The sequence below is a fragment of the Eublepharis macularius genome, chromosome 1 (genome assembly GCF_028583425.1).
Source record: "Eublepharis macularius isolate TG4126 chromosome 1, MPM_Emac_v1.0, whole genome shotgun sequence".
In the NCBI taxonomy this organism is placed as follows: domain Eukaryota; kingdom Metazoa; phylum Chordata; class Lepidosauria; order Squamata; family Eublepharidae; genus Eublepharis; species Eublepharis macularius.
In genome coordinates this window covers 56,655,579-56,675,808 of record NC_072790.1, presented here as the reverse complement: position 1 = coordinate 56,675,808, position 20,230 = coordinate 56,655,579, and positions in this window count along the sequence as shown.

The window sequence follows — 20,230 nt, the reverse complement described above, 5'->3', positions numbered from 1 at the left end:
CTCTTGGATAACTTGTCCCTCCATCTGACTGCCAGTTTCTCCCTCACCCTTCAATGTCTCAAGGCTGGGTGGTCCATGCTCTTCCTCCACGGGCAACCCCACCTCCCCCTCACCACCACTTGGGGCCTCATGCAGGCCTTCCTCCCTTTCTCGCCTGTACGATGTGGTTGCAAATGCAGAGAAAACAGTGAATGCTGGTGAATGTTTGTTGAAAACTTGGAGTGGAATGGGGTAGCGGGTGCTTAGGTGCTCTTGGCTCAGGTGCAGGGAGGGAAGGGGTGGGGGTGCTTAGGACTCACTCTGGGCTCAGGTGCAGGGAGGGAAGGGGGTGGTGGGTGCTTTGGTTTGCAGAGCGGCTGAAGCTGGCTTTGGTGAGCTCCCTTGCTATGGCACAGTAGACCTCCCGGTTGCTTTGATGGGTGCTAGACATGAGTTCAACCACAAAACCCAGCTGCAGGACAATTTCTAGCAACAAGGATACCTCCTCAAACTGCCAGAAGATGCCCCTGGCTCTCCATGGTGGCATGTCTGCACCCTGTAACTGTCGTGGTAATGCTTCAGTGTTTCTCTCTTATCTGGTGGCTTGGCCATCAGTCAATCAATTTAAAGTGTGGTCATTGGTGATCAGTTTTCCCAGTGTTTGAGATCAATTATAATTCAGCAGGAACATCATATCTCACCCCAAAAACCATCACTGAGTGGCTGTTTTGTGAGAAAATATAAACAAAAGTATCAATTTATCTCCCACCCTCATCTAAGAAATGTAACCTTTTGAACCCTGGATGTCTACTGCACAGATTGGTTCCCTGAAGGTCCCAGTCGTGGGCCCTTTTGGGGGAATGTATTTACATGGTTCTGCACCTGCAAAATACCACCTGTGACCGAGATATGTGAAAATTTGTACCCTAACGCTTGCACGTTGCTGTACGTCACCCCCATTCCTCCTATTTTGTTTCTAGGACCATCATTTTGTGTTGCAGTCCTCCAAATACTGTTTGTGTTTGTTTGGGATGTTTGGCAACTTATACTTGCTATGATGCTGCTGGTGCAATGGAAGGTTATATTCAGCTTTCCCTTGCAACTGCCCCCACCGAAACCACATTAATGCCAGACTTTCCCACTGCTCCTCGTTCGGACAAAAAAAGGGAAAAAGGTGTCCCGCAATGCTGAAGCATTACCGTATACTCACTCCCCCTTCAACTTTCATTTGCAGATCATTTTTCTAGTTGAGCACTGTTCCCAAATGACTTGGTGATTGTTTCTTATCTTACTATATAATTGAGTAAGTGTGTTTCAGATGACTCACTTTATACCCTGGTGTACCACCAGAGGGCACTGCCACAGAGGAAAGCTCAATTCACCATATCGCTCCAGAAAACATGCCGTGGTGGGAAGCCCAGGCAGGGAACAGGAGCGGAGCAGGTGGCAATGCCCGCCCCGTGCCTTAACCTGGCTGGTATTAGGTGTGGAGCAGGTGGCAGTGCCCACCTACCCACCTTAACCCAGCTGATATTAGGAGGAGAGCAGGTGGCAATGCCCTGGGATCAGGAGCGGAACAGGTTGTAATGCCCACCCCTGCCTTAACCCAACTGGTATTAGAAGCGAAGCAGGTGGCAATGCCCACTCCGCCTTAAGTCAGGTGGTATTAGGAGTGGAGCAGGTTGCAATGCCCACTCCTCTTCAGCCAGCTGGGATCAGGAGCGGAGCAGGTGAAAATGCCCACTCCCCACTGTAACCCAGCTGGTATTAGGAGTAGAGCAGGTGGCAATGCCTACCCCTCACCTTAACCCAGCTGACATTCGAAGCGAAGCAGATAGAAATGCCCACCTCTGCCGTAACCCAAGTAGTATTAGGAGCAGAGAAGGTGGCAATGCCCACCCTCACCTTAACCCAGGTGGTATTAAGAGCAGAGCAGTTGGCAATGCCCGCCTCCTTAAACCAGCTGGGATCAGGAGTGGAGCACATGGCAATGCCCACCCCCTTCACCCAGCTGGGATCAGGAGCGGAGCAGGTGGCTATGCCCATCCCCCTTCACCCAGGTGGGATCAAGAGTGGAGCAGGTGCCAGTGCCCACCCAGCCCCTTCACCTGGGTGGGATCAGGCACAGAGCAGGAGGCAATTCCCTTCACCCATGCGGGACAAGAAGTAAAGAAGGTGGTAATGCTCACCCTCTTCAACCTACTGGAATAAGGCAGGTGGCAATGCCCACCCCATCTTCACCCTGTTGGAATAAGGTGCCAAGCCCCCCCCTTCAATCAACTGGAATCAGCAGCAGAGAAGGTGGCAATGCCCGCACCCCCTTCAGTCAGTTGGGATCAGGAGCTGAGCATGTAACAAAGCCCACCACCCGCCTTTGCTTGTCGGGATCAGGCAAGGAGCAAGAGGTAGTGCTCACTCCCGCCCTTCACCCAGCAGGGAACAAATGGCAATGCCCACCTCCCTTTACCCAGCTGGGATCAGGCTTGGAGCAAGCTGCAATGCCTGCCCCCCTTCATCCAACCGTAATCATGTACAGAGCAGAAGGCAATGCCTGTTTTCCCTTCACCCAGCTGGGATCAGGTGTGGAGCAGGTGGCAATGCCTGCCCCCCCCCTTTACCCAACCTGTATCATACTTGCAGCTGGTAGCAAAGCCCACTACCCCTTCATGTTTCTGAGATCAAGTGTGGAGCAGGTGACAGTGCCCACCCCCCTCCTTCACCAGCCGGGATCAGTGATGGAGAAGGAGGAAATGCCTGCCTGCCTGCTCTCCCCTTTCTAGAGCCCGTTGCATTTTTCCCCACAACGGGCTTTGTTTCTAGTGTTTTGAATAAAGGGTTTGAGAAATCACAGACAGTCAATATTTCCAAAAATGCAATGAAAATTTATACTTGGCTTTCCTGTCACCACTTGCCCTGCCTCATTAACAATCATAGTGATCAAGATTTCCCCCCCTCACGCACACACAATCGAAGCATCCCCTCCACTTGTACACCATGCTGTTTGAATCTGCAACCGCCATCCCAAAGATGGCAATGAGGCACACTGTGACTAAAGGGGGGGCTTCCCCTCAGGTTGCTCCAATAAAATATGGACGCCAGACTTGCCCCCCACTCCGTGTTTGGACAAAAAAAGAAAAGAAAGGAACTCTGCTTGCGGCAACTTTGCAAAAATGTCCTGCAACGCTGAAACTTAACAGTTTAATCTCCTCCTTTTCAAACTTTTACCTGCAGACGTCTTAGTAGAGCACTCCTCCCACATGCAGTGCTCTATGTAATAGTTGAAAAAGGGCTTGAGAAATCAATTCAATCTCCATCATTTCCATGAAAATTTATATTCAGTGTCTCTTAAAACAAACTTCAAGAATATTCAAACAACAATTCATACAACAATTCAAAGAACAATTCCAAACATTCCCCCCCCCCCCGCCCGCCAAACACACAACAAGCTCCTGGTCCACTTTGATAGAATTATGAGAGGATCGGTACCAACTCGTTCCCAAAGTTGGCAAGCAAACACCCTGCTGGCCCCGTGGGGAATCATTGTGATTTTTCCATCAAGGAATCTTGGATTTTAAATTAACAAACTCTGACTGAAAGGCACAACAGTTTTAATGTTGATCAGCCCAGTTCCAATACATGTGGCATGCCACCTTCCTCTGATGGGCACAGGGAAGGGAGGTTACTTGGGCTGAAGAAGTGGTAACGTCACAATGTTACAACACATGCGCAAACTTTAAAAAAACAGAAAGTGACATGGATTCGAGAGCCCCTAAAGCCCACAACAAAATTGGGGCATCAAAGCAAGTGTGAAAGAAAATGCAGAATGCCAATTCGAGTCTTTTCGGATAGTGTGAAATGCACAGGTGCCGAGCCAAATTGGTTGCTATCGTGGCGACTCCTATGAAATGGCACGTTAACCCATGAGTGTGAAATATATCTTAGTGTTGCATATACAGCCACACAATTATGAAAATGCAATTGGTGCTTCAGACAAGGGGACAGTGATTCGTGCTGATTCCTGTCTCTCTCTGCAGGCCTCTACTTTGGGCCTGAGGCTGTCCCTGAGAATCTGTTCAACCCTAGGAATATGATTGGGGGGGAGTGCTTAGTGAACTGTAGTGGGAGGCAGAAGTAGGAAAGTCTAACTCAGCACAGTCTGCAGATCACTGGTTCCCCCTCCCATTGTAGCCCCCCTCCACAAAGTAGTTCCATAGTAGTAGTTCCACTCACCTCACAGGGTGATTGTTGTGAAGATGATAATAACATACTTTGTAAACTGCTCTGAGTGGGTGTTAATTTGTCCTGAAGGAAGGTTTATAAATCTAATGTTTGTTGTTGTTGTTGTTGTTACTTTCTCCTTCCAAAATATAAATCGTATCAGTTGTGATTATAATTATTATCTATCTGTCTGTATATCAATCATTACTGAGCAACAGACTGTGTTTCATGTTGGGTTTAGTTAAGGATAGCAGGATCAGTCAGACAGCCCTTTTTTTCTTTATTAACAGAGTGCTCTTCCTGAACTTCAGCACAGCAGTGCGGCCTAAACTAATATTTACCACACTATCTTACAAATTGCACACAGAGAGCCTCTCAAACCAATAATGGTCTATTTATTTATAGAAGTACATTACCTTAAGTATAGTGGAGAGAAAAAGTGACTAACTAATCTAGCTAACTAGGATTCAGATTGATAACAGGCCATCTGCTTCATTTGTCCCTGGAGGAGATACCATGCTGCTTCTCCTGATGCATTCAGGGAAGAGAGAGAGAAAACGTGGGATGGAGTTACAGATCCATCCCACATTTTCATCGCAACTTTTTGGTGCCACAATGTATTTCAGTGGAGCCAAAGCAAGTCAATAGGCAATGGAACTTTCCTGGGAGCAGCCACTTTGGGAGTATATAACCCGGACATCTGAAATCCAATCTTCACCAAACTTGGAGGGGGGGGCTGTAGGAGCACCTGCTGAAGACTCCCTGTGAGCTTGGTATCGCTGACAAGGGGGCCATTCTGTGGCCTCCAGAAGTGACAAACCACAAACAAAATGAACTAGTTCACGAATTGGGACAAGTTCGTGGAAGTTTGTGATTCATGGTTTGTGAAACGTGACGAACCATGAACCGCAGTTCATAGTATTTTCCCAGTTCATGCTCGCCTCTACTCCTAACTAACCCTATTTCTTCTCCTCCATCCTCACTTCACAACCCACCTGCAAAATAGTTGTGGCCTACTTCTGGCTCATGACCCACAGTTTGAGACTTGCTGTAGTAGTTTATTTGTTAGCTCTCAAGCAGGAAGACCATAGATCAGTAGGTCTGCATGCATATGTGCAGCAAGTTTAAGTCACCAGAATTCTATCAGCCAGTTTGGTGTAGTGGTTAAGAGCAGCAGGACTCTAATCTAGAGAGCCAGGTTTGATTCCTCACTCCTCCGCTTGAAGCCAGCTGGGTGACCTTGGGTCAGTTACAGCTCTCTCAGAGTTCTCTTAGCCCCACCCTCCTCACAGGGTGTTTGTTGTGAGGATAATAATAACTGACTTTGTAAACTGCTATGAGTGGGCATTAAGTTTTCCTGAAGGGTGGTATATAAATCAAATGTTTGTTGTTGTTGTTAGGAAACAGGGCTGTGGAAAACCTCTGCAAAATATTCTAGAAAGATGCTTCCAGTGCCAACAAATGATAATTAGTAAAATGCAGGGCATATTCTCTCATTTTTAATGGTGCCCATTTGCAGTCCATAGGATGGTACTTGAGGCCACTTTTCAGCCCTGTCATTAATCATGAATGTTTCTTAAAAACTCATTGTGGTGTGCCATGTAGAGGAAAAGGATTTGGGGCCAGATCCTTTTCCTAGACACGTAATTGCCCACATTAGGATCTCTGTGAAGGGAAAAGCCACAGTGGACAATGCTGAGTACAGAAAGGACAGGGAAAAACAATCACATTCTTCACTCTTACCTTTCTCCTGCTCTGATCACTCTGAAAACCCACAACTTGGGGATTACAAATAAATTTCTAAAAGAAGACTGTAATACAATGAATACTAAATAAATGTTTATAATTGCGAGTGCAAGGTGCTCAGGTGGTATAATCCTAGATAGATATATGCTAATAAATACAGCATACATCACAAATATCCATCTCTAACAATAAATAGTCTCACAGATTAAATAACCATATACAAAAATACAAAATATTTCTCATATAATAAGGTGATGGCTGATGAATAAGAAGTTTCAGAGTCCAGCCGCACCCATACAGGTAATGCAGATCTCAATTTAGTAAGTCTCTACTTTCTTTTCTCTTGTAGGTGCGAGGAGGAAGGTGCTTCCGAAAAATATGTGCAAATCCAGCAGGTAAGTATATACAGATATAGTTCTGCCTAATATATTGTTCTCCTTTCTTTATAGGTGGACCCAGCTCATGTGGGGAAAAATCCCTTCACGAACCTGACAAGGGGCCTGCTAATTTAAACATGTTTCATAAATTAAACTTCATCAGAGGTCTTCCAAATGTTTCACCATCACCAATCACATTTGTGATCTCTCTTAAGACTAACTTGGCACACCACAATTTCAAGCCTGTTTGGATTTTGGACTTCTTCCAAAGAATGCTGGTGTAGGTGAACCTTGATTTGACCCTGCAAGGCACTTTCTTAAATCTTACATAGGAGCACATATCCAGAATCACTTAGTAATGATACCCTAGATAACCAGAGATCATGAAGGTGAATTTTTGCTTTCCAAATTTAAAAGTATATTGGTGGACTAGGAAGCTGTACTTTAAAGCAGGTCATGTGAAACCATAGAGTCATTCCACCCTTGGATTAGCACCATTAAAGAAATCTGCAGGAAGGGTCATAGTTCATTATGGTTTCAGTAGGGTATCTGAAGGACCATCTGCTCAGATATTCCTGCCTGGGAGATAAGATCACAGGGACACACCCTCCTAACTGCCCCATCAACAACAAAAAAAGCTCTGTTGACTGGGACATGCGAGAGGGCCTTTTCAGTGGCAGCCCCACAATTGTGGAACAATCTCCACAGGGAAATGTACATAATATACATGGCCCCCTCACTCACTATCTTCAGGATGCAGCTGAAGACTTTTTTGAAATTTAGGATGGCTTTTTTTTAGCCACTTATTAATGTACAGACAGTTTTAAACTGGGTTTTTAATGTATTTTTGTTTGTTTCTGTTTCACATTGTAAGCTGCCTTGAGCTCCTCTAAAGTGGAAAGGTGGCTAATAAATGTTTTAAACAAATAAATAAATTATGGTCATGATCCACAGTTAGTTGAAACTGATAAGGCAGCACCTGTTGCTTTCTCTTGAGCAGTTTTGCAGCCCTACTGAGTTTTTAAATGGTCAGGTCAGGATGCTCATATTTTTTCCTAGTTTTCATTCAGCTATGATTCCAGTTCCAAAATAAAATGGAAGAATTTCTCATTCAAATGGGGATTAAAGACACTCAAGATAATGTTACTCACTGAATTTAAAATTTAAGCTGCTGTTTGGTTTATATTCTTCAGGGGCTGCATCCTATTTATAACCAAGCTGCTTCTGCAGAAATAACCCCATAGCATATTAGTTAAATAAGAATGGGACATTTGAACTGAACTCATTATTTTGCCCAAGGCATGCCTTATTCATGTTATAGTTTCACTGAGGATTAACTATTGTATGTGTTAGTTTTTGGATTTCCTTTTACAAATCGGCTTTCTTGCACTGCCTATTTAAAAGCCTAATTCTGAAATGCAGAGCAAGGCTTATAAGTTTATTTCTATGTAGACATTCTTTGCTTCATGAGCTGGAGGGAAAAATCATAATTCTTCCAGCTAGCCTTCCACTGTCAGTTTGCCCAATATCGACACTGCTCAAGAAACTCAGTGGCAAAACCACACCTCGAGGATTGATTGATTATACAAGCATACACAATACAAAAATAGTTTACATATCAGTTTATAAATCATTCAAAAGCGCAAAGTGATTGTGCTCTAAAAATACTAATACATATTTAAAAGTCATTACAAAAGTCAATTCACATTCCTTTAATGAAAGACATATCTCAATCAACAATTCTGATAAATATTTCAAATTTCATCAAGAATGGCCTTGTTTGTATGACTGGACTCGACCTTAAAAACTATGAAAACTTGAGTCCAATGAGTGTTTTTTCTTCTGTATTTCCAGGTAGCTGTGCCAGAGAAGGATGCTCCAATGAAGACTTCAATTCAACAGGTAAGTATTCTACAAATTATTTTTCCATGGTGTAAACAGCAGTTCTCTTTGTATATTCTGGGTGGAGCCATGAAGATAGGGGAGGGACCCAAAGGATTCCCCTGCTCAACAAGTGGCCAGCTAATTGATCAAACTTGTTTCATGAATTCACTTCATCAGGGGCCAGATAATCAGTCTACCAAACAAACAAGAACTCTACAAATAAAACATTATAAATAGTATGTGTCCATTTATTAGACCACTCTCAAGATGAAGAAAAATTCTCTAAACTTATGAAAATGACAAACAATCAAGTCTCAATTGTATTCTCTCAGTGCACCGCAATGATTGGCTGTACGCAAATGCCACTCCCTCTCATGAAACCTTTTAAACAACACAGCTACACACAGCAGAAAATTAAAGATACAGGATCCGAATGCATATTGTAAATAAAAGCATATAAAAAATTCTTACAAGAATGTTTCTTAGAAGAAACACATTAAATTTTATTCATTATTTAGATCATTAGGGTGCAAACTCTCCAAAGTATAAGTCCAATAGACTTCCTTCTGTAACAGTTCCCATTGTGTCTTAGCAGGGGGACCCCTAGAAGCCACATGTAACACTGTAAACTGAAACTGTTTCTCTCTGATGTTGATTCAAAAAGTGCTCAACCAAGGGGGCTTCCATGACTCGATTTCTAATTCTGGACATATGTTCTAATATCCATGTACGAACCGGGTGGATAGTATTGCCTACATTGTGGCAACTACATATGATCAGGTATACAGTTCTTGCAGTTTGACATGTTGAAAAATGTTTAAATTTGATCTCAGATGGTCTGTTTAATAATGTCAAAATCTCACCCATCCTAGCCAGAGGACACACCTGACAGTGGTCACAGGTAAAATGGCCACTTAGTCTATCGGTAATTTCCGGTTGGATTCTATGATCTGAATGTGCGAGGACATCACAGATGCTTCTGGTCTTTCTTAAGCCAACTGTCAGGGGTCTCTCACATCCTCTAATGGCTGACACAGGATGCCAGTGTCTATGGACTATCTTTTTAATATCCTGTGCCAATGGTGTATATTCAAGAACGCATCTGACATCGGGCTCCGTATCCTGTCTTTTAGATGTAAACAAATCAGTTCTCTGTATTGTCGAAGGCTTTCACGGCCAGAGAACGATGGTTGTTGTGGGTTTTCCGGGCTGTATTGCCGTGGTCTTGGCATAGTAGTTCCTGACGTTTCGCCAGCAGCTGTGGCTGGCATCTTCAGAGGTGTAGCACCAAAAGGCTTTTGGTGCTACACCTCTGAAGATGCCAGCCACAGCTGCTGGCGAAACGTCAGGAACTACTATGCCAAGACCACGGCAATACAGCCCGGAAAACCCACAACAACCATCAAATCAGTTCTTGCCTTAGACTCAGCCCGTTGTTCAGCCTGGAACAGGATCGGGGGAGTGGGGAGGGTAGCCTTTGGCCAAAAAAGCTCCCTGTAGGTTTTTGCTCTCTCTGGTAATCACTACTGGAGGATTTATGGAGTTTTGTTTCAACCTGAGCAGTTGTCCATAAGGAATATTGTCCTTTATGTGTCTAGGATATGATTGATACTTCAAGTAAGAGTTTCTATCAGTGAGTTTTTTAAAAGGTCTAACCCTGATTCTATCTTGACTATCTCTGTATACCACAATATCTAAGAAATTTTTATGATTTGGGTCTGCCTGCCAGGGAAATGTAATGTTCTCATCCAATTGACTCATCCAACCCCCTAACGCTTCAATCTGGTCTTGACCCCTGAATAAAATAAACAAATCATCTATAAAGTGTTGATATAAACACATTCTGTAATGGAATTGGTTGTTATCATGGTTGTAAATAAACCATGCCTCCAAATTTGCCATATACAGGTTCGCCATGCTCACAGCTGCAGCACAACCCATAGTGACCCCCTTTACTTGACAGAAAATTTGGTTAGTGAACCTAAAATAATTGTTCTCTGGAATAAGATCTAAAAGCTGGAACAAAAAGGCAGTGAACATATCACATAGAATAATAGGGTCCAGAGATCCAAACTGCATGGTCAATGTATTATAATTTTGTGATACACTGAATGCATGACTTTAACTTACATGTGCTAGACCCTATACACGTAGATCCTGGTGACAGGCTCCTTAAATCTGGGGGGAATTAGATGAGTTAACCTCCCTGTCCTTTCTCTAAGGTATTTTAGGGTAGCATATTTAATTCAATGGATGTTAGGTCAGTAGTTGTTTATTTAGGTCCATATTTATGTTTATTAGTGGCTGTTTATTTAAGCCAATGGCTGTTGAATCATGGGTTCACTAATGTGAGGTAAGTTTTATTATTTAAGGATGTGGGCACACAAGGGCTGACTCAATAAGGAGGAGCTGCTGGTCCATTCCTGATGGATATTCTGCAGGGATAAATATTCAGTCTCCCCAAGGCAGAGACAGCCTAGCAAGCACACCAGAATCCATAGCAACCCCAGCATGTGGCCTGAGTGCCCGCCCCAGCATATAGAGGAAGGGCACCTGTGCAGCAGATGGATGCCCACCCCTTCCCATGAAAGATCCTAACTGGCAGCAAAAGTGCTGCTCACATAGCCATCCTGCTCTCACATCCCCTTCCCATGAAAAAATAGAAAAAGAAAGACAAAAAAGACAGAGGCTTGGCTTGAACCCACAACCCCCACACCCAATGCCAGCATCTTAACCACCAGGCCAAGAGGGTAGGGGCAAAAGAGGCATGCCAGCAGGCATTAGGGACTTCACTGCAGCCATGACATCACCACTTGCCACACAGGGTCAAGCAGAGTCCAGTGCACAGACTGACATAGCTCAGAGCCAAGCTACAAGTGACGCCTTACACAGGTTGGACACTTGTCAGCTTCCCTCAAGTTTTGATGGGAAATGTAGGCATCCTGGTCTTGCAGCTGTAATGGAGAGCCGAGCTGTAAAACCAAGACGCCTACATTTCCCATCAAAACTTGACAAAAGCTGACAAGTGTCCAACCTGTGTAAGGTGTCACTTGTAGCTTGGCTCTCAGTGGAAAGGCACTGAGATAGCACGACCAGAGCTCCTGGTTTGATCCCTGTAAGGGGAGAGGCCAGTGACATGAAAGGCCTCAGAGCTGATGTTTTGCCCCCACAAACTGCCAAAGGGGGAAACAGGATGGCCCAGCTGATAGACTGCACAGGAGATCCATTTCTTTGATGGACCACTCCACACCTCCTCAATACTGCACCTGTGGCAGCAACTCTCTCGGGTCCACCATAGGATGTCTGCTACTGCATCACCAAGCTTCCTAGCTTATCAGAGGCCATCAGTGCTATGGAAGAGTGTGGGACCCAGAGGACCCCCCCCCCCATGCCAGAGAAGCCACACATCCCCTCAGACAACCCACCAACCCATTCTTCATGAAAGCTGCACACAGCAGCCCACAGACTGTGTGTATATGTGTGGGAAGGAGATGGGGACAATTTCCCAGGTTGCTACCCATCTAAGCCTCAGGTGACGGGCACCTGAAACAGAGCCCCCAAAGAAGATCTGAAGAAGGAGGCTCTGACTCTCAAAAGCTCATACCCTGAAAATCTTGTTCACCTCTAAGGTGCCACTGGACTCAAATCCTTCACCCCCCCCCCCCCATGTAGTGGCCATCAGGGAGTCTGTGGAGTATGTTAGTCTCAATGGCTTTAAAGGCACCTTGATTTGGGTCTGGAAGCAAATTGGGAACTAGTATAGATGGGAAAAGACTGGAGTGATGTGGCAGTAGTCTAATCTTGATGTTACCAGGGCATGCATGACATTGGCAAGGTCTTCCCCCCCCCACCCACAAAGCCGATAAAGGTGCTGCTGGCCACCATGGCTTTCAGCTGTTTATCCAACAGGAAGCCGAGTGCCAGCATCACTGCCAAGCTATGAACTTATTCTTTAGAGGGAGTGCAACCCCATCCAGAATAGGAGACACATTATTTCCTGGGACAATCCATCTACCCACTGGTATTGCTTTTTTTTTTTTTTTTGAGAGGGATTAAGTTTCAACTTAAATTTCATAACCTCTGCCCCATGTGTAAAGTGGGTGTCTGTGTAGGACTATTGAATTCCCACAAAACTTTTTATATTGAGCATTGTTTCGGGAACAGATAGATTACTTTTAATTATTCATATAGATTTTGCTTAATTCTCTTTTATGGTAAGGTGTCTATGAGCACTCTAAAATCCTTTTAAAGGTTGACATGTTATCTGTTAGATGTAAATAATGACAAAGGTGTAACTTACTTAGCACTGTTGGATAATTGCAAACATTTTAAATAGGTTCAGAAAACACAGGGCTGTTTGGACTATGAATCCTTTTTTTATATAATGTAGGGCTGATTCCACAAGAAGAGTTTTTTCCATGGCGGTCATGTTCCCTGTGTGATTATTGCTCAATTTGCCCTTGCAAGAGTGATTCCACATGGCACAGAGTAATCTGGGTTTTTTCACCCTTGTTAGCCCTTTCATATTAGGTGCAGTATGCATTTCTCCCCACAACTTTTGTCATCATGACATCATCATTATTCTCTGCCTACTTTTTAATTTCTTTGATGCATATGTAGCACTGTTTAAGAACAGCACAACACTACACTTTTTTTAAAAAAAACCCTAATTTACATAGCACTGCTCCAAAATAATACAATAGCTGAATCTTTTAATGATGCTAATTTCTGGAAGGTCCCATTGCGATCCTTTACACTGAAAAGACTTACTGGCCTCTGTCACCACTGGGTCCCTAGGGTCAGGTTCCCCATGGTTATTATCAAAACCAAAATGCTCTGGGGGTCAAGAATCCCATGCAGCCCAGGATGGAACCCTGCCACCAATTCCCTCTAGCAAACCCTAAGCTCGGAGACAAAGGAAATAAAGTCTCCAGCTGTACTGAGTGTTAACCCGCAAGTCAGCCTTGCAAGGTAGACCACTTGCCAGCTGAGTTTCAACAAAACAGTTATATGGCAGCCAGGCCAATGGTCCAAGATGCTGACAGTTTCAGATTGACACAGAAATGCCACACAGGATTAAAGAACAATTTCTTTATTAAGAATTGTGCATAAAAAATTACATATATAGAAAGTGTGCAAGAATAGATAGGTAAAACAACAAAGTCTATTTAAACAAAAAATCCTAACATACTTGGTAGGATCCTTTGCCCACTAAACAAGATGTTATCTTGCAAACATTAAGCCATAATCAGTCTGAAAGCTCCAACAGAATATATGGCCAAGAGTCAGTAATCTGTCTGACTGCTGATCCGAGAACACATACTAAAACTCCATTTTTATCCCACACTGGCCAGCAACATGAGCAGACTCTAGGAACCAGTCAGGGCTTTACTAAGATCATATAGCTGATTCATGCCACACATCAGACCAGTTATCCTCAACCTGGACTCTGATAAGCTTAGCAAGATGAAATTCAGGGGATGAACCTTCCTCTGGCCACTTGGCCTTTGTACTTGCATGATCTCACTTGCACCTGTGTTCTGTAAAACATGTCTGGGCTTATCTCTCTGGGAACTGCTGTCCACTAAGTTTCAACAAGTTACCTAGAACCTTCCTTTGGGCCTAGCCAGGCAGGCTTGGCTTAGCATATGTTTTAGTCAAAAAACAGGCCTTGTTCTTGACAACCTCCTACTGGTTAGAGGAAGGGCAGTGAGCACTCCAGGAGCTTTTCAAATGCTAATCTAGACAGCAGAGCAAAATACTTGACACTTTTATTATTGTCATGTAGTAACTACTACATAACATCTCCTTGCCTTCCTCCCATCTCAGTTTTGTTGGTTGCAACAACACCAAGGCAATTCACTGTGATAAAGCAGAGGAAGGGACAAAGGGGACATTTCCTTTCATGTTCAAACAAAAGGTTTCCTTTCCCTTCCAGACAGAAATCTTCCCACAATGCCACGCCAGGAAGCATAGTGGTTGTTTTTTCAGGTATTAAAAGAAGTGGAATTTGTAATGAATAAAGCAGGCTGTTCATGGTATGTGCGGGGAATGGAGGATGTGGCGGTGGGGGCGGGGGAGGTACAACTAAAGTTGCTGCAATGGAGAAAACCCAATGTGTGGAATTAGTCAAGGTCACATGAAGTGCCAACAACTTATTAATGACCATCATCATATAGATATTCCTAGGACTCCCAGCAATTTGTTCTACAGTTAAAAAAAGTTTACTTGCTCTATTATAAAGGCTGTGCAAACCTGCTACTACTTCTCCATATATCTGTCCTTCCTTGAAATGTGCCTTACTGATATCACTTCCTTGCCTAGCTGGAAGCCCCACCGTAGCTTCTGGTTCACTTGAAGGAACGTGGGGCAGATCCTCAGAGCCTCAGTGGATGTTCTCCTACCCAAGGGCAGCTCAAACTCTTTTGCTTCCCTATCTGAAAATTAATCTCAATGTCTTACATGACTTGTTTGATGGTAGCTATGTTTTCTCTTCAAGTTTTTCTGAATTTTAGTATCTTTGAAGGAGACTTAGTATCTCTGAAGGAGACCATGGCCGAATTCACGTCTCATGTTTTCTGCTTTTTCTCGCCCATTATTCGCTTCTCAGAAGGCTGTTCACATACTCTTACCTCAATCCCGCCATTCTCTCGCGTCTTTTGCGTCGCACCTCAGATGAATTTGTCATGCATTCAAACGCTTCTCTTGCATGGTTCTCACTGTGGAAGCGTTTCACAAGGAGACCGCCTTCTTCAAACCACCCCACTTCCGTGTTTGCAACCTTTCCGGAACACCATCCCTCTTTGCCATGCAGTTATCAAGCTGTTCCACTCTCTCCGCAGCATGCCTGCCTGCCCGCCCTTTCCCTTTTTTTCTTAAAAGGGGACTTTCCCAGCATTGTTGCACAATCCCGGCCATAAATCTTAATCGACGTGCTCCAAAATCCCCATGGAGACATCAAGGGGTGGTGTCATTTCCATTTCCGTGTCATTTTTAGGATGCCGAACAGTCAGAAATATCAGTGGCTGTTAAAATTATTTTTTTTTAACTGTTGAAATTACCGTTATAGCAGAAATCCGTCATTCTAACATTACATTCAAGCGTCAAATAATTAGTCTGCCTGTTTGGAGAGTTTGGATCACCCCCACCTTAAATATCAATTCAAATTAGCCCGCCAGAATAATGGTCCAATGGATTTCAAAGAAGAAGGCATAGAATAACATTAACCAATCACAAGCATCATAGGGGTGTGGCCTCGCCATAGCAATTTAGCAAAAAAGAGAATATTTGTATATTTTCCAAAACTACCATTTAGTTACCTGTAATTATTTCCCTGTTATTTTTCACAGAGGGCTACATGGTACAATATGCATGGGGGGTGGGGGGAATTGCTAGAGAAGGATTTAGGACTGAACAGGCCACAGTGTGGTTTGAGGAAGGCTGGTTGAGATAAATTGTAACACATATGAAAGATTGAAGACAGTAGATAGCCTGTTTGCCTGCCAAAGGGAAAATGGGCATGATGCAACTAAATATCTTCAGCTGTCCCAGATATTTGGAAATGCTAGTTAGAATTGTGGCATTTATCTTTTTGTACGAAGTATGCTAGAAAAAGTGAAAGGCCACATTAAAGCATAAAGCAAGTGGCCAGTTGAACATGAAGTGTGTGGAGGAAGTAGATGGTAGGTAGATGGTAGGAAGATTAGTAGTGGTTAGAGTATTGGACTAGAATTTGGAAGAACGGGTATGAATCCCTACAGTACCGTGAAAGGTCAGGATGACCTTGGATCAGTCACTCTCTCACACAGCAGGTCCTACTGCACAGAGTTGTTGGGAAGATGAAATGGAGGGAGGGAGAATGATATAAGCCACTTTCGGTCCCCATTGGAGATAAAAGCAGGATTATGAATACATAAATAAATAAGAGGAAAAGAAGAGAGGGGAAGCAAATAGATGCATTTGTACTGATTAACCATTTACTAAATTATTTAAAACACCATTTTTAATAATTTCTAAAATAAAGAAGATATTCTATTCTTAATTTTTTAACAATCTTCATTAATCTCTGCCACTGAAGAGCTGCTGAGAGCCGCTGCCTTCCCTTTGGCAAGTACTCATCAAGGGAGCTTAGTTTTTCAGAGGTATGAGCTGAAGGGCCTTTGGCTCTTAGCATGTGGCTTGTGCCCTGTGACTATAGTGGTCTTGGCGCCACAAGCTGTTCCAATACATCATACCAGAATACGCTACAATCAGCAGGAGCAGTACCTGGGGGTCAAGCTAAATGATACGTCATGCACACGAATGATCATGTGTTCAAAATCATGTTTAGATCTACTTTCTTGTGTCCACTACTCTCTGGAGCTTGCATGTGGCTCCTCTGTTCACTTGTTCTGCCTTGCATGTGGCATCATTTCTCAGTGTTCAGTAAGAGAAGCACACAGTCACTTACCCAGAGCATTGATTTCACCCAGCTTCTGTTTCCCCCTTCCTCTCATTCGCTTGTTTTTTCTTAGGTAAACATGAAGGGTATGCCAAACAAACCGAAATCTTTCTGGCTGATAGAACAATAGAGTAAGACAGATTATTATTATCAAGAGTTAGGCAGAGCAGGCATATTACTCCAATTCTGCAGTTACCCCATTGGTTTTCCATCAGTTACCTGGCTCAAGGTATTGGCTATTACATACAAATCCGTTCATGGGCTTGGTCCCTCAGATTTATGTGACCACCTATCTCCCTATCCTCCACTAAAGCAGCTTTGCTCACCTGAACAGAGCCTTTTGCAGGTGCCACACTGCAAATTAGCAAAATTGATAGCTCTCCAGAGATGCTTCTTTCTGTAGTGGAACAGCCTGCTTGAAGAGGTCGGAAAGGCTCCCACTCTACTAGCATTCTGCAAACTGGTCAAAACCAAATTATTCAGGAGGGCATTCTTACACAGTAGGAGCATAATAGTTGCAGCCACAGACAGTACACAGTAGTATAGTCTATAGTCTCTGTCCTTCTGCCAACACATACCTTTGAACCTTTTGTTTATTATTTTATTTCTTCAATTTTTATACTGCTTCTGTTCAGTTAAATCTTGAAGCAGTTCACAACAATTACAATGGTTAAAAAACAATACAAAAATATAATATTCAATCAAATCACAATAAAACAGCCGTGAGAGGCATGGAACAGAAAGTGTGTCCCTTTCCATGCCAATACTTGCCACAGTAGGGCTTCAAAAAACCAACAGGAGAAGGGATAATATTCATATATTTATTTAGTAATTTCTATGCACCAGAGTCTATAGAGTTTTGCAGCTTACAAGAAAAACAATACTGTAAAATCATTAAACATAATAAAATGATAGATATAAAAACAGAATAGAATATCCCTAGACTCCAATGGCCCACCCACTGGTATTAATCTTCATTCCGTTTTTTTAAAAAGGCATCATATTTGGTATCTGAGACTAGATAAGGTTGACAAACTATTCAGTATTTGAAAACAGCCTGTCATTAGTGTCGCTTATCAAGTGCTTTCAGAAATCTTAAGCAAACCTTGGTTTATTCATAATGTGAATGAGTCGGAAATTCCTGCCTGTTGTGCTTAAGGGGTATCAAAGAGGCCTTAGATATCAAGTTAGCCTTTCAATGTACCTTTGGACCCAGGTCCTGGGAAAGCCGATCTCTTCTCAGGATACAGGGGCCATAAAAGAGGCCTGAGCATGGCCATTTGTTGTCACTGTCATCCTGTGATGGAGAAATAGATGTGTTTCTCACCTTTTGGTGCCATCATAAAAACCTGGACTCTGTGGTCAAAGTGACTAGGGCTTAGCCTGGCTTTGGAGGAGGAGGGAAGAGAACCTTCCTCCCTGAGGAAAGAATTTTAAAAGATCTGCAGTCTTTTGTGCTGCATGGTGCATCTGCAGTGGAGATAAGAGGGAGGAAGAGGAAGCTTGTCTCTACTCCCAGATTCTCCAACAAGATATGCACCCATCCTGAAGGATGCAAAGGTATCTTTGAAACTCTCAAGGGCCATATTTAGACATGAGTAACTTTTTTTCCTTTTTCATATTTAGCTGCTATGTGTGCTATCCTCCTGCATATTGTATGCTCTCTGATTTTTATATTCTAATGTAGTCTATTAAAGATCTTTCTTTGGTTTGGAACAAGCTACGCCAAAAAGTATCCTCACACACTGGCCTATTGTTCAGCCATTTGCTAGTATGTTGTGCATGATCAGAGGTTCACCGGTTTCCAACCACTGGTGGGAGTTGCAACCTTTACATTTGGTGGTGGCAGGAAATGAAGTGAGAGAAAGTCCCCTCCCCTAGCCATAATACTGCCCATCTGTCCTACCCTCCATTCTCTGTCTTGGTTTAGAATCCTGCTTTATGGGCTAGAAACAAATCCCACTTCGGTACAGTGGTCAAATTTGGATGACACAACAAATCATGGTTAGACGGGAGGTTTTCTAAAGCAGGAAGGCTTCAGTCTAACCTCTGTGTATACGTGACTGAAGGAGGGAAGGGGTATGAGAGCCCAAGGATTTCAGGCATGTTGATGTCACAAACTCTGGTTTGTTCATGACATCTGAATGCAGCCTTCCTTTCTCTACATTGCGAGGAATGGGAGGTCCATGTGTGCTTTCCCTGTCCCCCTCTGTCTCCGTACGAATTATTCCATCTCTGCACCATATAACCTCCATTTTCTTAGAGCATAAGTGACGTTAATGGATGGGTATAGGGGAGTTGTCATGAAACCCCATTCTCTGCAGTATTGCCTAAATATGTATCCATGAACTTGAGCTGATAGTAAAATAGAGATATAAAGACCCCTCCGTGCATGCTAAATGTCACACATTTTTGTTGCCTTTTTTGACAAATAAAATTAGCCTTTTGTACCATCTATACTATATTAATTTGTCATAATCTGTATTATGTGTCGGGACAATGGACAATGTGGTTACGGGGCAGTCATGTGGCACTTCTTGACAAATTCTAGTAATGCTTAACTTCAGTTTTACAAGGGCAATGAAAATCAAGATAACAAAAGTATTTAACTGATATCAACTAAAGAAAAAGATTCTGTTTTCACACATCCCTGTGGAATGTACCTTGATTTAAACCATCTCTTCCATTTATTTTGAACAGGCTGTGAATGTCTTCTAAACTACTCATGATACCACATTCCCAGCTCCAAGTGGAACAATTTTTCTTACAAACAAAGGACTCAATCAATAAATACACACAGTTGAAAGTAGGAGCCTTTTGACTTCTGTAGCCTTTTATGCTTTTTAGTTACAAATGATCCAATTCTACAAAAAATCCATGTCCTATCTATTTTTACTCTTGTTAGGACAAATGATACTTTAACCACTGACAAGGAATTAAAGACAAGTTAGAAATTAATGTCTGTTTATTTCTTCTTAGAACTGATTGAGTTCTATTTAAGAAAAGTGAAAGGACATAAAAGAAGAAGCAAGAATCGCCAAAAATAACTTGGGAGGGACTCCTACTGAAATGATATGTGGAATTTTAACTATTCTTAAATCTTACTCTCTATTAAGTACATTTTAATCATGTCCTGGCTCCAAGGAGCTCAGGGTGACTAACAGCATAAACCCCTCCTCCCATTTCATCCACACAACAACCTTGTGAGGTAGGTTAGGCTGAGAAGGAGTGACTGGTTCAAAGTCATCCAGCAAGCTTCCATTGCAGAATGGGGTTTTGAAACTGGGGGCCAAGCTACAAGTGACGAATGACACTTAAACGGCAAGTGTATTTCTCCCTGTTCACTTGCCCTTCACTCAATCCACTTGCCGTTCAAGTGTCATTTGTCACTTGTAGCTTGGCCCTGGGTCTTTTGGTCCAACACTGTAATCAATATACTAAGCTGGCTTCCCCTTATTTATTTAGTCATTTATTACACATTTCACATATTAGATAAATAAGCTAATGATGACTGAAAAATAATTCTTCCAGGGAACCTTCAAAATAACAGAACATTCTTTTACATGTTATGTATGGTAAAAAGAGT